Here is a 12,694-nt window from a genome sequence, read left to right as displayed (position 1 = left end):
TCATTGAATATATCCATCCATTGATCCATCCATCGATCCATCTCTCCACCCATCCACCTATGCGTTTCCCCATCCTATCCATCCATGCAACCATGTATCCATCCATCCAGTCAACAAGTGTCAACCACATGCTAGGCACAGGAGATAGAGCCATGAACAAGACATAGGCCCTATTCTTTTAATGTGTACAACTACTATGACAGATCAGATCAGAGGGTGGTGACTGGTAAGAAGGAAGAAGAACATGATAGTGGCCAGGGACAACATTCGATGGGTTTCTGGAGAAAACCTCCTTGGGAAGGTGAGACTTGAACACCTGCAACAATCTGGGGAAGGAACATTCTCAAAGAGGAAACAGTAAGTAAGACAGTCCTGAGCTGGGGATGAACTTGGCCCGTGTGAGAGACAGAAAGAAGGCCAATGAGGCTGGTATGGAGTGAGGGAGGGAAGATGGCATGCGATGAGGAGGAAGAGACAGGGATAGAAAAAGAAAAGTGACAACAAGGCATTTTGAAATTTAATGCCTTTATTCTGCAAAGAAAAGTGCAAGTCTGTTGTTTCTCTCAGCTCGTAAAAAAATGTCTCTATTTAGTTGTCTTTTGGGGGAAATTTTTCTAGTGATTGAAGGGTGTAAAAGTTGTTGGACTTCTTTCCTAAACCAGCCCTTCTTCTCCTCTCATTCTCCCTGGACTTCTCACTGGAGGTTTCCTCCATCCCGTCAGGGATGGCATTTTCATGTTTACTGGTGAAGGGAGATGTAGAGATAGAATTTCACCAGCGTTTGGGTCAGTGGTTAATGCTTTTGTTATTCTTGGGCATGTTCTGGGGTTTTGGAGTGTATATTCCAGCACACTGTCTCCACACGCACTCCCTGCCCCCACCGAAGTGCCTTTGACCCAGCCAAAGGGTTACATCTGGTATCAAAACACTCCTGACTCTGAGTACCAAAGGTCAAGAATGGCCAGGGGATGGAACACATGCAGCAGATAAATATCTTCTTAGAGAGCTAACCTGAGGGAATGGATTTTTCCTGTATCTCTTTAAACAGGAATGGGTCTGAGGAATAAACTTGCTGGTGCAGGGACCACCTTTGTGAATGTTCCAAGAGGCGAAGCGCAATTCTGAGACAGCCTGTCTTCTGTCTCCTTACAACCTGCAGTTATAGAGTTACAGAGTGGGGAAGCTGGCTGCTCCTCATCATGTTTTTGCTTGCCCTCCCTTTTTGCTCAAGAAATGTGGCCAAGGGCTGTGTCTTTGTTCACCTTTCCAGCCACCTCTCTGCCATGGTTTTTGTCTCCTGGCACATCCTTGCAAAGGGAGTTGCCCTGGCATACCCAAGCATTGCTCAGTGCAATGAGGGCCAAATGTATTATGCTGAGACTGAGCCCAGCACATGGAGAGAGGGGGTGGGGGAGGGGAGGGAAAGGGAGGGAAGGGGGAGAGAGAGAGTGAGAGAGAGAGAGAGAGAGAGAGAGAGAGAGAGAGAGAGAAGCATGCTAAGTCTTCCCTCAATATGAGTTCTCTATCATTGTTCCCTTGTTCTTCTTCTGGGATCCCCAACCCTAAAACTTCTGCAACAGTGTTAGGGAACACAGTTGGATTCTCATGGAGAATTTCTTGCAGCGGATTTGTGAGTATAAGTCTCAGAGGGAACCAAGATTTGCTTACCAATTGCTTCCGGAATCACTTGAGAATCCAGCCCTAACTTCGTTGTAGTTACTGGGACATACTGCTTAACTGGGTTAAAAATGGAGCTCTCTTTCCTTTACCCTGTGATGAAGTACACTTTCTACTCCTAAAACTCACATTTTAGAGGAAGAGATCGGAAAGGCTGTTTGGCATTTTGCTGAGATGGCTGAAAAACCAAGGACTGAATCTGAATGGTTTCTTGCTCTGAGTCTGGAATTTTCTTGGTAGGAGATACACCACCACAGAGTGATCCTGGTTTAGCCACGAACCAAGAAACCCATTAAACATTCTATGGCTCAATGATCCTCCATGTAAAACAGTCCCATGCTGTCCTAGCAGGATGGTTAAGACAACTCAGTTGGGTTGTTGTCTACACATGAGAAAAAAAGAGAAGTTTAGAGTTAGGGCAATCGGCTGGCCAGCTCAGGCCACAAGCTCCTCTGCCGGGAATAGATTGGGGCTAAAGTATGTTTTGGCTTGAGTTCTGCACACAATTGTGGCATTTCTCCATCTTTTCCCGATCCCCCTGACCACCCCCCAAACAAATTCAGTGTTTGTAAAGCATTTGGAAGATTGTAAGTAATAAAGAAACACCAATCACAATCTCTGAATATCTGAATTATCCTTGTGTCTTTATCAAAACATATTTATCTGGAAACCTTGGCTCCCTGCAATGGGCAAGCTCCCAAATTTCCAGAAACTGGAAGCCCTGGGGAAGGTTGTCTTACAACACCTCCTATAAAATGAAACTCCACTCTATTCAATCAATAACAAGATTTGGGAGTAGCCATTATTTTGGAAATCTAGATTTTTACATCTGGGGTGGGAGGCAGCAGACAGGATCTGCCAGCAGTGTAGGAGAAAGCCTTTTCTTCCTCTTGTCTTAGGAGCACACTGCACATCTTCCTTGCAGAGGCTCCACCAGAGGTCTGGGTTGATGGCCATCACTGCATCTATAACAATGAGCTCACCCACTGAGTGTCCCCTTAAGTTATTCTAGCAAAGTGAAGATTCTCAGGAAGGGTGGATCTCAAAATAAAGATGTTAAATAGTTTGTTTTACTCAGAAAAGCAAACACCTTTTTGTGAAGGTATTAGCTTGGGAAAGTCCAGGAACTGAGAAAGGAAAATGTCACCATACTTTCCAAGGTGCTGCGGGATTCATTTTGCCTAAACTCACATGACATGAAGAGGTCTGCTTAGTTTGAGAAAATATTTCTTTACCCACAATGTGTCTTTGAGCTGATCTTCAATCAGTGTTGCCACTCCAATAGCATTGTTCTCTCTGAAACTGTAATTTAAGAGCTGGGATTACCAATAAAAAGAGGAACAGAAGAACTAATGCTATCATATGGTTCATACACATTCACTGTTCAACAGCTGAGGCAGGTGATCTATAGCGGCCAAATTATATAGCTTCTGCTTGACATTCCTCATCTTTGTGCATAGCTCCTGTCCCTCTGTTATTTTATAACGATTCTTACCTAAAATAGAAAACAAAGTAATCATAAAATGTTAACACTGATAAAATAATAAAATGGGAGCCATGTATTTTGCCTCAGAGAGCAGTATTATGGCAAATATTGCAATTTGCCTAATTCTATCTACCTACACCTATATCATCTATATCTATATCTATATATGCATCTATATATGTGTCTATATCTGTATCTATATCTATAAATATATGGGTTTTTTCAGTATTTGTTTCAGGCGGCAATGTTCCTGGATAAAACTACATTTCCCAGCATCCGCTAGAAGTAACTGTGTGATACAGTTCTACCCAATGAGGTGTAAGTGGAAGGTGCTGGATGAGACTGCTGAGTGGGAGGCAGTCAGTTTACCATTTGCTTTTCTCTCTTCTCCTTTCTCTTGCCTAGAATGTGGACACAAGTGCTTTGAGTAAAATGAGGCTGCTGGCAGGCATGAAGTCGAAGGCTAGTCTCTAAAGGTGGCTGAATGGGCTTTCAACAATAGCCAAGTTATGAAAAGAGCCTAAATGTCCATCAATGATGAATGGATAAAGAAGATGTGGTTTATATATACAATGGAACACTACTTGGCAATGAGAAAGAATGAGATCATGCCATTTGCAGCAATGTGGATGGAACTGGAAGGTAGTATGCTAAGTGAAATAAGTCAGTCGGAGAAGACAGATATCATATGTTTTCACTCACATGTGGAACTTGAGAAACTTAACAGAAGACCATGGTGGAAGGGAAGGGGAAAAAATAGTTATAAACAGAGAAGGAGGAAGGCAAACCACAAGAGATTCTTGGATACAGAGAACAAACTGAGGGTTGATAGGAGGTGGGGGAGAGGGGAAAATGGGTGATGGGCATTGATGAGGGCACTCGTTGGGATGAGCACTGGGTGTTATATGTGAGCGATGAACCACAGGAATCTACCCCCCAAAACCAAGACTACACTGTATACACTGTATGTTAGCCAATTTGACAATAAATTATATTTAAAAAAATAATAAAGGTGGTTGAATGGAAAGATAGGGGAGCCTGGGTCCCTGAAGGCATGGTAGAGCCATCATACCAGTCCTGGATTGGTGGCCTCTGAACTTCTTTTACCACTACCACGAGCATTAATGTTGACATTGACAATGCTGCAGCACCGGTAACAACGTTCCCTGTTGTGACTCTAATTTTAGAGCTGTGACTACCAATGAGAAGGGAACAGCCCATTTCAGTTAAGTGACTCGAAGTTGGGCACTCTGTTCTGTGCAACTGAACACCATCCCCAGCTGATAGAGGTACCGACAGGGCATTTAGTGAGTCATCATGGTGAACTTCACAGTGGCAGCCAGGCTACTGATACCAGCTAACTTTCCTAATAGCCTATTCCAGATCTGCCATCCGTACCCATCTCCACACATTTATAGAATCTGCTCATTGTCTCAGCATCTATATATTAAATTTCTCAAACGTATTACTCACTGTGTAATGTAATATTTCCTTCAATTTGTCCTAAAGTCCTATCATTAAATTTTAAGGAGTTTGTCCTCAATAAAAGAAACCAGAGCTCCTTGGGCAAATGGCTGATTCCAGAGTTTGGGCCAGGAAGTATAGGTGAGTTTGGGATACTTTGATGTGGCAGAAAATGAGGAAGCTTTTAGTGGTTAATAGTGTCCTCTCTGGGGCGCCTGGGTGGCTCAGTCGGTTGAGCATCTGACTTTGGCTCAGGTCATGTTGTGACTTTTCCACCAGGCCACCGCTTCCCTAGTGGCATTTTCTGGGTCATTTGGAGGCTTCTAAAGCTATGTGGTTCTGGGATCTCCTCCCTCCTCCCTGCTCTTAGCAGATGATCCTCAGTGCCCCTGGGAAAGATGAACAGAGAAGAAAAAAGTCTCTCATCGGTAGATTGGGGACAGTTTCTAAGATGCTAAGCCCAGACACTTTCTCATTTGTGTCCTTTCTTCCCAGGACATCACTGGCCCAACCACTGTTTCCAGCCACTGCCTGGCCAGAGCTGCTCATTCTGGCCATCCTTGTGACCAAGGTGGGTTGCCACAGCCACATCAAGGTCAAAGTGGTCACAATGTTTAGAGTTTCCAGCTGGACATTTGGCACAGGTAGAGGGAGAGGTTCTTTGGAGAGGATAGGGTGGTAAGCTCAAGGGGAGGCAATCAAGGTGTGGAAATGAGTGGTGGGTCCACCTTTGGAAAAAGCATGCTAAGCATCATTGTCCCAATCTGCAAATAGCCACCTGCCCTATTCTGCAAACACCCACCAAAGGCTGGTATGTGAATAAAAGGGCTTATCTGACCATTTCCAGAACCTCCAGAAGAGGCACCAACTGGTGGCTGGCTAAGAGAGTTTTAGTGCCTTATTTATTTATTTATTTATTAATTAATTATTTATTTATTTATTTATTTATTTATTTATTTATTTATTTTTTAAAAGGCTGTGGTAACTATTCCCAGATTAACACAACCAGGCAGACTTCTTGGAGGCAGACGGGATGGCAAATTTCTGGAGGGCAATGAACAAGTATATCTGCAATCGCGAAGCCCACACCCTCCAATTCCACGAGCTCAGGGGGCACCCAATAAGTACTAGTTGATGATAATGATGGCTACGGGCCTAGTTAGATTTCATTTTAATTAGGCTCAGGCTACAGGCCTCATTACCCTTAATGGGGCTTTTATGTGGGATTCTAAAGAAAAAAAAAACAATCTAGGAATCTTCTATTGAAGATATTAAAGAAGATATTATTAGCAATGCTTTTGGTCTCATAGACTTTGAACAACAAACAACAGAGATTATAATTAATGTCACTGCAGCCTCTCTCCTTAAAACATACTAACAATATAGCTAATTAGCAATATGTCCTCATTTGGGGCTGGACATCTGCATATTATTATCGACAATGCTTGTTTCCTTTTTCCAGATTAAAGGAAGCCATGCTGCACCCAGGCATATGGCCATTCTCCTTTCACATTAAAACACTCCGCTTTTCTTCTACCCACGATAAACACACTCAGAGCTTTATCTGTGCTAGGCATCGATTTTTGTCTGGAACACTTCCACGCATCTAAAAATAAGTTCAAGAATGCCATTGGTGGTATTTCAAAGGGAAGAGCAAAATTTCCCTGTTTGGGAGATGAAAGAATGAAAGGGCACCCTGATTATCTTTACACATGATCGGAGAGCAGGCGCTTCTAGGAAGAGAAAACCAGAATAAACAAATGAGTTTCAGGCAGTAAAATCGGCTATCTCAAGGGGGTGCACTTGCTCGTAGGGCTCAGGAAGATAAGCACAGAGACCATTATAGCCATGGCAGCAGGGGGTGATGGAGGCTTGTCCTGTGAACTACTGGAAAGAAGTAACCAGGACCCATGGGGAGAACCCTGCACTGGTGAATATATGGAGGACAGGGCTGGCCACCCTCTGTTCTCTCTCTGTTCAGTGTGTGATGGCAATCACGCACCTTCAGCCAGCAGGAACAGAGAGAATATCAACAGCTTTATTTTACAGCAACCATGAAAATGCCAATTCCTGGCAGAGGGGAAATGGCTAGAGATATGCTTCCATCTTTGCTGTGGAAGCTTGAAGACAACCCTGGGAACTAGTGACATGGGCACATCATGTTTCAAGAACGCAGGAGTGTTGCATCTTGGTTGGGAATGGAGGCTTCTGTTGAAAGCCTGACTAATAGCTGAGGAATCTTTTGTTACAGTGGCAGAATGTATCACAAGAATGTTTATTTTAGGGCTTGGGAATGACCCTGCTTATGATCCCAGGTGAGGCTTTAGAAGACATGAAGAATGGTCAACTGGCTGCACTTGAGCAGGGAGCTGGCTCCATGGGGAAGGAGCCACTACTGTGGGCCACCCACCCCTGTGATTCTTTCTTAATTGAAGGCTCTGGGGGCTGGCTGACAAAATGGAAGTCAACACCCCACTGGCTTGTCTCAGATACTTCTGTAAACAGCTTTGATCTTGAAAATGTGCATGTTATTGGTGATTTTTCAAGTTGTGCTTTCTCCACTGCTGGCAAAGAAAACAGAGTGGGAACTATCCAGGGCCCATTTCCTTTATGTCCTGTTAAGCTAAAGAATGAACAGAAATGAAATACAAATTTTTCTTTCAAGTCTAAGAAAACATGTAAGAAGCAAGGGGAGGAAGCCAATTTGGCCAAAAAAACAAAACAAAACAAAACAAAACAAAACAAAACAAACAAAACAAAACAAAACAAAACAAAACAAAAAAAAACCTTCACCCATCATCTAAAACATCTCTGCAAATGTAGGGGATGGAGAAATTGTATTTTCCAAAACCCTTCTCAGGGGGAATGGTGGACCTGCCTAGAAGGCACACTTTGGTAAGTCCCTTTTGGTGTGAGACAAACCCTCCTCAAGAGTAAGCTCAGGGGAGGTTTTTGTCTGCTGAGAGGGCTGTCTGAATCTCAAGGCTGTAAAGAACAGGCCAGTGGTGGCCACCAGGGGGCCCTTGGGCCACTTGGAACTTAGCCTCCCCTCCATGTCAAATTTTGAGCAAAATACTTAATGAGTCTGGATTACTGAGGGTTTTTCAAGTTGTGCTTTCTCCATTTGTAGTAAAGAAAAAGTGGCAACTATCCAAGACCCATCTTCCAGGACCCAATTTGAAGAAGCACCAAATTGTTAATGTGCCTAAATGGCCCAACTATCTAAGCCAGCCCTTGACAAGAGAGGGCTGGTGTCAAACAGGACAAGGAGTCCCAGGAGGCTAACATCTCTGCAGGGATTCAGTGTCTCCCCACATGAAATGGGGGGAGGCTCCCAAGACCCAGGTCAAGGCTGGTGTTCTGCTGTTGACAGAACTAAAGAGCATTGGAGGGCAGAGTTCAGCAGCTGACCTGGGCGTGGGGGTGACCCTGGAGACCCTTGCCCAATTTATTATTTTAATCACGAAGATGGACTTCTCTCAACACTCAAAGTCAAGATCCTTCCTTGAAACCTACCACAAATCTCTGCTCCAAGTACCTCTAAAATAGATTTTATTAATTAAAAAAATTTTTTTAATGTTTATTTATTTTTGAGAGACAGAGAGAGATAGAGCATGAGTGTGGGAGGAGCAGAGAGAGAGGGAGACACAGAATCTGAAGCAGGCTCCAGGCTCTGAGCTGTCAGCAAAGAACCCGATGCAGGGCTCAAACCCACAGACTGAGAGATCATGACCTGAGCTGAAGTCAGATGCTTAACCGACTGAGCCACACAGGCAACCCCTCTAAAATAGGTTTTAAAGGAATTTAAATTTATTTAATTTAATAAATTTATAAATAAAATATAAGAAGTATAAATAAAATATAAAAATATAAATAAATTTATATATAAATAAATTTAATATCAAATTTATTTAAAGGAATAGGTTTCAAAGGAATTGGACCTTGGCCTGGAAATCCTGGAAGAGGGCTTATGGTATTGTGGAAGGTGCCTGGGCCAGGAGGTATAAGGCCTGGTTTTATGTCCTACCATTGTCCCTACCTAGTTTTGTAAACTTAGGTTTCTGTACCTGTTTGTCTGTGGTTTGCAAAAATGTCTACAAGTACTCTAAACATCCATGCCTTGGGTAGCTGCTTCCAACGCTGTCATTCTGTTTGGCCACGTGATTTACTTTGGCCAATGAATGGCCAAAGCAGAGAAAAGTACTTGTGTATTGGGGCTTGTCTATTTTTGTTGTGCTCTGTAATCCCAAGACCACTGTGTGGAAGAGGCCTGGGCTAATCTGTTGGATGATGAGAGGCATGTGGAACACAGATAATTCACCCCAGACAAGCAGCCAGCCAATGACTAGCCACTCAAATGGAGACCATCCTAAGACCATCCAGACCTAGCTGAGTCAACCCAGAGTAGAAAAGCCACTAAGACGACCCATAGAATTGTGAAAAATAATCAATGTTTGTCAGTTTAAGCTAATGAATTCAGAGTGATTTGTTATATAGCAAAAGCTAACAGATTCAGGGCCTCAGTGATTTCTTCTGTAAAATGGGCATGGTGAAGTGGGGTGGGAACTGCAAAGAACTTCTCCATCTATCCAGTTCTGACATCCTAGCAATGGAGTCCTTGAGAGACACTTGTCCTGGAGAAAATATTTTCCAACAATGCAAAAAGAATATTGTATCAAATGCTTCAAATTAAAGGTGGGAAGATTAAACAAAAAATCCAATGGTTCTAAATATATAAAAATGTAACTACGATTTCAATTATTACAACACCTTCACCTTCTCCACCTGCTAACTCAAAGCTGGGTAAAATCTGTCGGAAAACCACCCTCTGCCTACTGCTTCCGTCAATTACATGTGCTGCTTTGTTAACAGCTCTATTGCCAGTTTTTCAAAGATTCAACTTGAGATTTAACAATTCTCCCCTTGCACTTTCATGATGCACCTGTACAGCTCCGTGGGCTGCCAGAAACTAGCAATGCCCATTTACTAGGGAACCCCTACTGACACTATAAAACAATTATAGAGCTATCATAGACCAAATACAGCCTGAGGTGAAGAGAAAGCTATGCACCACCAGGAGTGGCTCCCTTGCCCACCTGCCCATACAGATTGTTCTTATTTGGACTGCTGTTCTGTTCTCCAGGGAAACTGTTTGATCCCTATTTGGAAAGCTGGCAGAACATGCGATTGTGATCCCTTGGCTTAGTCTGGCTAACCCTTCTCTATAAATGGTTCGGGTGTTTGTTCTTTTCGTGGATTCACTCAACAAACACCCTCCTGGGCACGCACTTTGTGCCAGGCGCTCTGCTGTGGGTGAGACAGGTCAATAGCACATCGCTTGTTAAAGACAAATTATCCCAAACTTGGAAATAAAGGAAGAGGATGTCTGGAAGTCAATCAGTTCATTCCAGGGCACAGTGTGACAGGCCGGTTCAAGATTATTTAACTCTAGGAGAAGGTAACTTTGTTTCACTTATTATTGACTATTGATGAGGGCCCAGACTAAAAGTTACACAGTAACTTGTACATTTTGATCTTGTAGAAATCCAATTTGTTTTTTGGCCTGGTAGAATATTAACTCATTAAAAATTGTCATCATAAGAAAAAAAAATCGTAACTCTGTGAGGTGATGGCTATTAACCAAACACTGTGGTGATCATTTCATAATATATACATCCATCAAATGATTATGTTATATACTTTAAACTTATACAATGCTATATGTCAACTGTATATCAATAAAACTAGCAAAAAAAGAGAGAGAGAGAGAGACAATAACTGAAAGTTTACTGTTTTATTGCCCTATAGGACATTAACCAGTTTTATTTCTAACTTACAAGTTTACATCCTCATGATTTTCTTAAGTAATGTTTTAATTTTTTTTAATGTTTATTTATTTTTGAGAGACAGAGAGAGAGAGAGACAGAGACAGAGAGAGAGAGAGAGAGAGCAAGCAGGGGAGGGGCAGAGAAAGAGGGAAACACAGAATCTGAAGCAGGCTCCAGGCTCTGAGCTGTCAGCACAGAGCCTGACGTGGGGCTTGAATCTACAAACCACGAGATCATGACCTGAGCCGAAGTCGTACGCTAAACCAACAGAGCCACCCAGGTGCCCCTTAAGTAATGTTTTAAATATGTGTTCCTCAAATCCTCTGTTCTGGCATTAACATCTTAGTTCTCTCATTAATTAGTTAATGTTAACAGTAGGTCATGTGCCAGATCGGGTGGGCACCCTCATTACTTTCAACCATTTTATTACCTCCCTGTACCCATACCGTTTCCTACTCTGACCGTAGAGAAACAAAGCAACCCCCAGCGTTGTTCTCCGCAAAGATAATTCTCCTGCTAGAAATCATTCAGTTCGTTAAGGTTCAAGAAAAGAGAACAACAGGTTTTCAGAGGCTGTCTTTCTGCGAGTGGTCATGAAGTGAGGGTTTGCAACCGAGAACATGCTTATAGGTTTACTACTCTCCCCAGCATAAACACCATGGTATTAGGATGTATTGGTCTGATTCTGGGCAGAAAATGGATGGCACTGAAGTCCTAGATGAGCAAGGAAAGCTTAATAAAGGAACAATTAACACATGTCTGAGCAAAGAGGCTGGAAACCACTGAAGACACTGCAGTGCCCAGGGCCACTAAAGCCAGGGAAATTTTATTCCCCCAGGCCTGAAGAGACAAGGAAAGAGGGAGGTCTCCATTGCCAAAAGTGAGAGAGAGAGTTGTGTGTGGGGGGACATACGGGGCTTACTCAATACTGCAACTTCCCTCTCCTCTTCCTCTCACCTGCTGCCTGAGAGCAAGGGAGCCTGTCGAAGTAATACACACAGATCAAGCACCCAAGAGATAAGCTAGGATGGAGAAGGGCAAAGTTGGGTCTAGACAGAAAAACAGAAGATATAGGGCACATAGCTCATGTCTGGGAAAACCACATGAGCACTTGTGCCAGGCACTGGATATGAAATCTAATCTTTACAACGTCCATTTGATGTAGCCATGAGTACCCCTATTCCACGGATGGGAAAGTGGAGTCAGAGAAGCCCCTAGCTAGTAAGTAGGCTCCACAGCCTTGTTCCTCCCGCTGTGCCCCATGGTCCTAACTTCTCCCCTGGACTAAGAGGGTACTTACTCTTTAGAGTAAGAGGGTCTGCAGCCCCTTGAAGCCCCGTCCTCCCCCAACTGCAGCTCCTGCCCAGGGGTAATGAGGGGTAGCTGTTCCAAGAGGACTGGCTTGCAAACACTGCCCTGAAGCACACTGTTGATTTATTCTTCCACTCTTTTCCCCCATTTTGTTTGGTGGGGAAGTCATGGTCCCATTTTCTTAGGAAGACTCATTCTAGTCCAATGCTTCTTGACTTGTGCAGTCTGACCGTATACATTAGTATACATATAATATATATATTTATAAATATATTTATATTTATTTATATTTATAATAATATTTTATTATTTATTATATTATAATTATAATATATTATAAAATTATTGTTATTAAATTATTATTATTTATTATAAATTATAAAATTGTTAAAATTAAAATATTTATTATTTATTATATTTTATATAATATATATTTACCTACATATTATATATAATTTGTGTTTATAAATATATTTTACATATTATTTATATAGTGTATATTTACATGAGATATATATTTATAAACATATAAACACTTATATATAATAATATATATAATATATAATATTATAATATTATATATATAATAATATAATATATAATAATATATATATAAATATATATATAAAACACATATAAATACAGTCACACTGTACAAGTTGAGAAAGATTGGGCTAGTATGAGTTTTCCTAGGAAAATGAATCTAGGACTCCCCCCTGCTAAAAAAGTATATACTTAAATGTATATATTTATACATATAAATTCTACCTATCTATTGAGAGAGGAGATGAAATAAGAATGAATGGCACATAGTACTTCATTCAAGCATTGTGACCGCTATTCAGGGGACCAGATGAGGCAAAGAACAGACAGAACAGGTCACAAAGAGCCAGTCCTCAAACATGTGTTGCTTTTGATATTAGCATTT

At 41.9% G+C, this 12,694-nt stretch overlaps 1 protein-coding gene across 3 annotated transcripts in view; it reads right to left on the bottom strand.

The window, feature by feature from the left end:
- ISM1 (isthmin 1) overlaps nt 1–12,694 on the bottom strand; it is a 74,628-nt gene that overhangs the window by 28,166 nt on the left and 33,768 nt on the right. The window lies entirely within an intron of this gene.

The sequence above is a fragment of the Prionailurus viverrinus genome, chromosome A3 (assembly GCF_022837055.1).
Source record: "Prionailurus viverrinus isolate Anna chromosome A3, UM_Priviv_1.0, whole genome shotgun sequence".
In the NCBI taxonomy this organism is placed as follows: Eukaryota; Metazoa; Chordata; class Mammalia; order Carnivora; family Felidae; genus Prionailurus; species Prionailurus viverrinus.
Note: the sequence above shows the minus strand (reverse complement) of the source record. Positions and strands in the feature narration are given on the sequence as shown.